Source organism: Gavialis gangeticus, unplaced genomic scaffold (assembly GCF_001723915.1).
Source record: "Gavialis gangeticus isolate Ggan-Ray unplaced genomic scaffold, GavGan_comp1, whole genome shotgun sequence".
Classification (NCBI taxonomy): domain Eukaryota; kingdom Metazoa; phylum Chordata; order Crocodylia; family Gavialidae; genus Gavialis; species Gavialis gangeticus.
The window spans coordinates 9,679,291-9,688,327 of record NW_017729019.1 but is presented as its reverse complement, the minus strand read 5'-3'; the positions used below and the strand labels follow the sequence as shown (position 1 = coordinate 9,688,327).

The following is a 9,037-nucleotide window of genomic DNA, read 5'->3' as shown; positions in this document are numbered from 1 at the left end:
ATCATCTCTTGGCACAGGTGGCCTGAGTCAACTGTGTGATTTGCCTGGGCTTTACACAATATCTGTAATGAGTAGCTGGGGGCGGTGGGGTCTGCCAAAAAACCAGTGCTTGAAAAAGCTCTAGAGCTGGTTCCCAAGCAGGTATCACCTGCAAAGGGGGAAGGACTGAAAGAGCCAGCTTGCTAGACAGTGCTCGGAAGCAGCGTACCAACTCTAGCGCTGGTCCCCGGGCGGGTTCCGTACGCACGCCCGGCGGGCAAGGGGCCGTCTCGTGGCCCTGCTGCACGTTACATTCATGGCGCGATTCACTAGCGAGCCCCGCCCGAGTCACACGATCAAAACGCCTCTCGGCCACGCGCCCGCCGGGCAGGAGCCAGGCCCCGACACTTCTAGGGGCGAACGCGGCAGCCGCGGCCCGTCACGTTTATAGAGCGGGGCAGGGCCCGACGCTCCCGGGAGCCGCCGTGACCCGGGCGAGCCCCCCGCCAACCCAACCCAACCCCACCCCACGCCGCACTCACCGAGCGCGGCGCCGGGCAGCAGCAACAAGGCGGGTAGCAGCGCAAGGCCCAGCCGCGGGGCTAGGCGGCCGCGAGGTGTCATGGCGCCCACCTCCCTCAGCTCCCGGCCGTCGTCCTTCCTGGCGCAGGGGCGGGGCGAGGAGTACGGCGGCCGGGAGGGCGCGTTGCCGGTTCGGGGCACGGGAGGGACGAAGAGGCGAGCCCCGTGCAGAGCTGTTGCGCAGGGCGCACGTGCCGCCTGAGTCGACAGAGGCGCTACCGGCACTTCCACTGCACCCATCCAAGGGGGCACGCGTTGCCCTGCCCCCGTGCAGCCCCTGTGCTATCAGGGATTTTTATCGCAAACATCATTGGCGACGAGAAGGATTGTGCTGCGGCCCTGCTTTGACCTTTCTACTCTGCCGCCTTCCATGTTTTCCCCTGGCTCGGTCTGTCGTCTCTTAGTCGGCTCACACGCAGCATTTCCTTTTCCAGTTGCTGGTTTGCAACAAACTTTAGCACCAGTTCCATTCCCCAATTCCTCGAGTAGGTTCACGCAATGCTACGGAGCAAAGGTCCGGATCCAGGCCCGGCGGGGACAGGGAGCTGCAATGCCTGTGGCTAAAACCCACCCTTTATTAACGGAGATGATTTTCTCCCTTCGACACAAGCTGCCTCTTGCGCTGACGCCAGCTGTGCAGGCTGCAGGAGGACAGAAGAAAAATAACCCAGGAGAGCACGGTGTGCACCTCTGAAGTGTAACCTACTTTGAGCAACTATTTTCAACAAAATTGCACCAGGTGCATGTCCTCCATGGAGGTCTGAGCCCCAAAATTTAGTACCAGGCCCTGCTCAAAAGCCCTGTGCACTGGATGCAGATAGTGACACTCCTGATCCAGATTTATTACAAAACCAAATGTTACTTCCTGCTAAATCTTGCCGCGAGGTGGAGATGATGTATTTTTAACATTTCTTTCCCCCTTTTAAACCATCATGAAATGCTAAACGTTTCCAAGCATACACTGGATTCTCCAGAGTTGGAAGAGACCTTCTATCACTCTTCTCTGAAAGATGAGTCCACTTTGCAAATCTTCTGTGAACTGAAGTAGTTTATACCTGAACAGGTTTCAGGTGAAGTGCAAGAAGTTCCTCACATAGCAACATACTGCAAAAAAATAGGAGAGAGCAGGGACGGCACCAACCATGACCGAAGAGTCCCTTTCAAACTAAGAAGCAACTATTTCACGGCACACTTCTACATCACCTTTTGATATAAAAATCCTTGGAAATTCTTGCAGAAATAGCCAAATGCTATTTTTAACTGGTGTAACACACACACAGTATATACACACTCTCATAAACATGTTCAATTTGTTTTACTGTCTAAGTAATTCAGGCCTATATAATGAGAAGGAAGAGAGATGAACAATCATTAACCCTGGCCCAGGTGAATGAGGTCACAGGGACTATATAAGTTAGGACGGGGAAGGAGGCGGTCTCTCCTCTTCGGCCATGAGGTGACGCAGCAGCCAGGCAGGGGACAGAGAAGCCTTAACATCTGAAACTGGCTCTCTCCCCCCAAACTCACGAGCTAGGAACCGCCTGCCTCCAAAGGGAAACTTCACCTGCCTTTGGAAGATGCTTGTGAGTAAGCTACTCAATCTGATTAGATATTTAGCTGGAAGTATCACAGATGCGTAATCAAAAGGCTGCCACAGCCAGACTGTTTGCTCTTTAGGATTTCTAGATATTGCTCTATCCTGTACCCTAGTTTACCCTACCCCCTGTAATCAATAAAGTTCTCCTTTTTGACTGGTGTGGGAGACTTATTGAGGGGTGGGTCTAAATTATGCCTAAGAGACCCCTTAGGTCTGTGGACTAAGGGAGACTATACCTTTTTGCCCCCGGACTTGGGGAAGTGCCCCAAGTGCCTGTACTGGGTTGAGTACCCGTGGGACTTTAGGCCTGTGTTACCCCAAAGGACACAGGGCTGCGAGACAGTCCATTCTTGGGGTGGTGGCAGCACGTTACCCCCAGACTAGCGAGTGTGCTCCATTACTTTTTCCATCAGAATGGCAGATTCAGGAATTAAGTGACATTGGAGGTTACTGCATGCAGTTTGTTCATTCTGTTGTTGTTGCATAAATTGCTGATTTTATCCCCTGGAGGCTAGTCCAACTCACCTCTAGAAGAGAGTCACACTTTCAGGCTGGATCCAACTCTATTTTATTGCTTGCAAGCAGGCCGACAGAGGAGCTTGTTGCTCAGATCAGTGTTGACCCTAAACAAAGAGCGCACGTGGCTTTTATTGAGCTAGCATTTTTTTCAGTTGACGTTACATTTTGATTGGTCATTTGAAACCAAAACCTGAGCAACCTATAAGACATAGGTAGTAGGCTATCCTGTACCATGTGGGTGGAAAGTTACAGAATGCAGGGGTTAATACTAAAACAAGGAACAAAGAAACATAGAGAAAAGTAACTATTTTTGCTACATTGTGTTAACAGGGCGATCATATTCTGCCCAAAGCAAAAGGCCAGGCAACTGAAACAGGCTATCTTAAGAGCAAAGCCAGGACAATTATGTTCCACTAGAACTAGAAAGAAAGCTTTAACCATCATTTTGTAAGTCATAACTAAGTACCAATAGAATAGCAGCAGCCACTGCCTTTACCTACCATCCATGATGCTTTGGCAAATACTATTAATGTAAGGATTAGGTCTTGTGATGAGCAGGTTCGACACAAAACAAGCTCCACTGAATAAATGGGTGTATGCAAGGGGGTGTTTCTGCTGCCACAGCTGTAGAAACATTTATCTGGAACATCCTTTACCTGCACTAAATTTATCAAGGAGAACTGTTACTTTTCTTTCATTCAGTCCCTTAGTTCAACCTACTCTTACACCCTCTCCACACACATTTCTTTCAACCCAGCTCACGTTTACACAAACTATAGGCCAATGTGCTAACAGTACCCCTTGGGCCAAATTCAAATCATCAAAATACTGTGAGCTTCACCATGCCGATTCAATACTTCCATGTCAGCACTTCAGCGTAGATTAGCTGATCTGAATTTAGAATCATCCTTCAAACAGATTAGAAAGCAAATGATAAACCTCCCGCATCAGTCCATGCTGTATTAGCACATGCTTGATTCATCCACCTTGCCACGTTTTCCCCAGCAGTCATAATTAATAGCATCTGCCCAGTTCGCTTTTGAACTTTGAGTTTGCGGAAAAGATTTTATTGATTAAATTTATATGCCACCCCTATACATGTATATGCCCGCGTGTGGGGAGAGGGGAAGCAAAGCTAAATGCAATGGGTAATTAAAAAGTGACAACAACCATAACATTATGATCCAAAAAGATCGGGCTTTCCTCTTGTACTAGTTTAACAAAAAGGTCCTTTGAGGGTTAACAGGAGCGTACACACAGGCATCCTAACTAGCTGGTTAGAGTAACCATGATCCACTAATGCCACAGCAATGCCATTATTCTCTTGTTCACTTCTTTCAAAATCATGTGCCAAACATTCAAATAAGAAGGCCCTAAAAATGCAAGAGATACAATTTCCAGATGGACAGCCAAACCCTCAACTCTCACTGAAGTCAATACGACACTGCTCAGTGTCTTTAAGGGCAGATTAACTCTCCTTCAGCACCCAAATATCAATGGGCCTATATATCTGTCCACTCAGGCTTTCAATTTTTTAACTTTTCAGTTATGTCAAGAATACCATACAATTTCAGAACCTACTTTTTTTGAAAAAGTACAGAATATCCATTGATCAAGGGACAAATAAAAGACAAAACACTTGTCACTAATAAGATGCACTTTATTAGTAAGACATTATTACTGCACTTTAGATAAGACACAGCTTTCAATAAGCCTTTACTGTTTGCATATACGTATCAAAACCAGTATGGTAAAAGGCACTGTAGGTGGAATCTAGCTATCCAGTGATGATACAAATATCTACAATATACTCCTCACTAAGGTATTTAGAGACACTTTCCAAGTACAATTCCTGAAATTAAACCATTTTGACAAGGCCTCAACACTGCAAAGACTCTGGACAAACTCCCTGTGGAAGTCTCTGCAGGGTCAGGGCCTCGGTATGGAGAAGCAGAAACAAGATAAATTAGGATTTTAGATATTCACTTTGAGACCTGCCCAAAGCCTTGCATACTTTTGCACACAGCATGTTTTAAATGACATTAAATCATACTGCACAACCATAAAGTGAGTGCTAAGATATTATATACATCCATATCAAGAGCACAACCAGCATTTACATTGATAAACAAGGCTTCAACCACCTGAGTCGAAATGATTACCTTTTATACCAAAAAAGGTCAGTCCCTGGCTGAACTGTCTACCCACCCTGCCAGAATATACACACAATATTGGTAATGAAGTTACAATAAGTCACAGGTATCAGCTTCTTTTCAAACTGAAGTCTACAGACAACTTGTCTGTGAGGCTGTGGGACTTTACATTGACCTATACACATCAAAGACCGACCTCCAGTATAAGAAAGCCCGATCCAATAATTTTTTGACCTATGTCAGTGAAGTAACTTTGGTTGATCTTTTATCTGCACACCGAGACACAGTAGGTGCACGCGACAGAATTTTAGAAGTTAGTTAGAACACTGGATTATTTCATAATCCCTCCAGTCTAATAATCCTGCTTTACAGTGCAGTTACTAGCATATGTACCAGCACACCACTTAAGTGCTTTTTATTGGTTTACCATAAACTAAAACCTGAACAAGGATATTTCCAACAGCTACTTCTATTGGGTTCTTTGCAGCCTACAAGAAAGCTTCCCCAATAGAGAAGGAGTGAGCATGGTAAAACGACTACAAAGTCATTCCACAATATATTCAAAAGCAGGGAAATAAATAATTGAGTGCTGAAACATATATTACCATTGGCAAGCTTAAGGCAGCAAGTGTGCAAAAATATTCATATAGGAGGAACGGATGCTGCTTTCTTCAGAAAGAATAAATAAAAGAATTCCAGTGCTTTAAAAGCATGACATCTAAATGTCAACATCTTTTTAGCGACTCAGGAGTCATATTAAGGCCCTATCCAAGTCATCTTTCCTTCAAGTCTCTTCTGTAAGGACAGCAACACTGAGAAGGCGGAAGCTGTTTAGCACTAACGCAAACCACGCCTTCCTAGCTAGAGATGGCTACAGACAAAATTACTAGGAGACAAAGACAACAGATGGAGCTGAAAGGGATGACAGGTTTTTGCCTTCCTTAAAATTCACCAACCCATACAGGAAACAATCATGACAGGGAAAGATTCTGCCATGACATCTTCAGCTCTGGTGACAGCAGGAACTAAACCTTGTAAGCTGCAATGGGCAGATTCTGGGTAGATCACAGCTCTCCAGCAAGGCTAGTAGAGGCCAGGAGCCACCTGAGGCGTGTCAGCAATGCAAAACAAGCAAAGAAAGTTAAACAAATAAGCTATCACTTTTCCTTCTGGGCCTCATCTTTCAGAGGCTTTACAGAGCCTGCAGGCTTGTGGAAACAAACCAACAAAGGACCAAAAAAGAGCCCTGCTCTCCACCTCTCCTGGCAGCTGCTTAGCCCTTTGTCACCCCAGGCTCCAGACAGCCTCTCCCAGCACCTTGAGGCTGCTTTCATAGTCTTTTATTCTTCCCGCTGTTGGTACATGCGGTCCACTCTCCTTCATTCACCACACTGGCATCAACTCCATTGCTGGGAGACTCATTGCAGTACAGTCCTTTTACCATCTCTCAAAGGCTCATTTAAACTTCCCCGAAAAAATGATCAATCATGCTTTAGAAGTTCTGTATTGAGCGGTGGGTGGCCGGACAGCAGATTCCCTGTGAACAAAAATAAGCACGGTTAAGAATCAAAAACCTATTTTTCACAAAATCCTATTCAATATGTGAATAAGTCGTCTGCAAAACAGTGCCCTAGTTTTACTATTACAAAGAGGAAGTAGTGCAAAAAGAGTTCTGTTCCTGATATTTCACAGACATAATAAGTATTTAAACTTCAGCGCTCTCTGAAGGGCACCATCAGTAAATAGGTCCATGCTGTTCTATTTAATAGTTTGGGAACTGATTAATTAGCAAGCACTTGAATACTAGAAGCACATTAGGCAGCACGGATTAATTCAGTTACTGAATAAACTGTGTCATAATAGTCTTAGAGATGGCAAAAGTGCATAAAATAAACTCTGCTCTCAACTCTGATTAGCTAAGAACCTTAAGTGAGCCACTCCTTACTCTGAAAGATTGTTATAGGCACATGAACACCGCACAGATGAAGTATCACAATCTGTCATAATGGAACTGAGAAAATTTCCTTTTTGACTGTGTAGTCAAGTGTGGTTCAGGTTAGCACCCGAGGATTGACATTTTAGGTATTCCCCCCACTGACTAACAATCATTTTCATGCATTCCAAAGAGTACAGCAGACTTTCAGACTGTTCAAGAAACAAAAAAGTTGACTTGCAGGGCGGCTAGGGTCTGGAACCAACTTCCAAGGGAGGTGATGCAGGCTCCTACCCTGGGGTTTTTTTTAGAAGTTAGATGAACACCTTGCTGGGGTCGTTTGACACCAGTACTCTTTCCTGCCATGGCAGGGGGTCAGACTAGATGATCTGCTCAGGTCCCTTCCAACCCTAGAAACTATGAAAGATAGAAAATGTCTCTTTTTTTCCCCCGAAAAGGCCAAGTATATGTTACTGCTCTAAACTGCTGACTAGGAGGCATTCTTGGAGCTACATGCAGAGAATTACAAGTTATAATTAAAAAGAAGTTAGCAACGTAGCTGTCACATCTAAGACAGTGGACTGGAGACACGGATTCTTCCTCACAAACACATGACAAGGGCCAGTAACCCCTTCAGCAAGCAGCAGCAAAACTCATCTCCAGACTCAATTAGAAACATCCTACTAAGTAGCTGTGAACCTTTCCAAGTGGTACCCTGACTTGAAAGGGAAAGGGAAACTTTTTAAGCTCCAGGCTGAACAAAACTGCAAAATACATAAAAAAAGACAGAAAACTATCTACATAACACTTAAACTTTACATGAGTATATCTTACCACCCCTCCAAAAAAAAAGCAGCAGTATCAGATGTTTTCTAATATACCCTTTGCGAAAAGCCCGGAGGGAAGATAATGAAGCAAATCATGAATGACCTGGTCTATAGGTCCAGAATTTGGACACAGTATCAGATGTCCTGGAAGAGGTCACTTTCTATCCAGTGTTTGGAAGCAAATTGTTCTGGGGATTTATTTTAGGAAACCCAAGTGCAAATGTGGTGGTTTTGAAAGAAGCCAGACAGATAGGACTGTGCACTGAACAGGTTTCACAGCAGAATCAGTACAGCATATTAGCACTAAAACCCTCAGGACAGAGCTGAAGCCAATGCAGAAACAAAAGGGTAGCTCACTCTCTAGTACAATTTGACTATTTGCACGTAAGACCAACAGCAGCAGCAGCAAGCGATAGGAAGGCACCCAACTCAAGAGCTCAAAAACCACCAGGTCCATGTCACACATTAATATTCCTAACTTACGAAAGGTATTTTACAAAAAATCAAAACCATTTTCCTGATAACTTAAGGTATTAGCGTATTGACATGAAAATAAATCTGCAATGTTATCCCTTGGTACATAACCACTGCAAGATGTCCATCATGGTTTCAAGTGACAATATTTCTGTTGCAAAAGACTAAGCATGCACTTAAGACTTTTTCAGCCAAAAAAATAAAAATACACATGCACATACACTCTTACCACACAAAACACAGTGTTCACAGGACACCAAATGCTCAATTCCACCACAAAAAACACAAACGGGTTTAGATTTTGTTACAATTTTCAAAGCTACATGCGGCCTCATGTAGAAGAAGCATGAACGTCAGAGCCTCATAAAGAGCCTCGGACTAAGAAAAACACTGAAAAATGCAACTTATTCTTAAGTCAGCTGTAACTACTCGTATACTGAAGTATGCATGCTCTTTTTACCATATGCTTTTGTGACTAACTCTAGTTCACCTGCAATCCATTGCTTTTGGAGCAGTACACCACAGAGTTTTCAGCCAACAGGGCAACTGTGGAGTGGCACAGATGCTGCCCTCATGCTGCCAAAGCTTCATAAGTGATGGAACACAGCACAAACCAGGACCATCACCAATTTTATTCGGGAAACACTGGTGCATTGCAAAGCAGAGACAGGGAAAACTTTAATCATCCTCTGGGAGGAGTAGCAGTGATCTTCACACAAATCCAACTTAAATGCAGTTAACACTTTGCACTGCAGTAAACCCATATAAAATTAGCTAACAACGGGGTAACAATCAGAAGCCAGCAACGAAGGACTGAATATGTTCTGAAACTTTACATAGACAGCAGGTACAAAACTAGAACTCCTCCAATATGTTTGGGTGTTTAAAAACAGAAGCTGGTAAAGCTCAATATACTGGAGCAGAGCAAAGACACTACGAGACAATCATGGTTTACTCACTTTTTCTGTGGACC

General features: G+C 44.4%; 1 protein-coding gene and 1 long non-coding RNA gene across 2 annotated transcripts in view; both read right to left on the bottom strand.

Moving 5' to 3' along the window:
* The window catches only part of LOC109295268 (complement component receptor 1-like protein), a 71,191-nt gene that overhangs the window by 26,838 nt on the left and 35,316 nt on the right, over window positions 1-9,037 (bottom strand). The gene's annotated exons all lie outside the window — the stretch shown is intronic.
* The window catches only part of LOC109295270, a 9,160-nt gene continuing 7,457 nt past the window's right edge, over window positions 7,335-9,037 (bottom strand). Inside the window, exon 3 of the long non-coding RNA XR_002096706.1 lies at window positions 7,335-7,344. This is a non-coding gene — a long non-coding RNA (uncharacterized LOC109295270). The remainder of the gene's footprint in view (window positions 7,345-9,037) is intronic.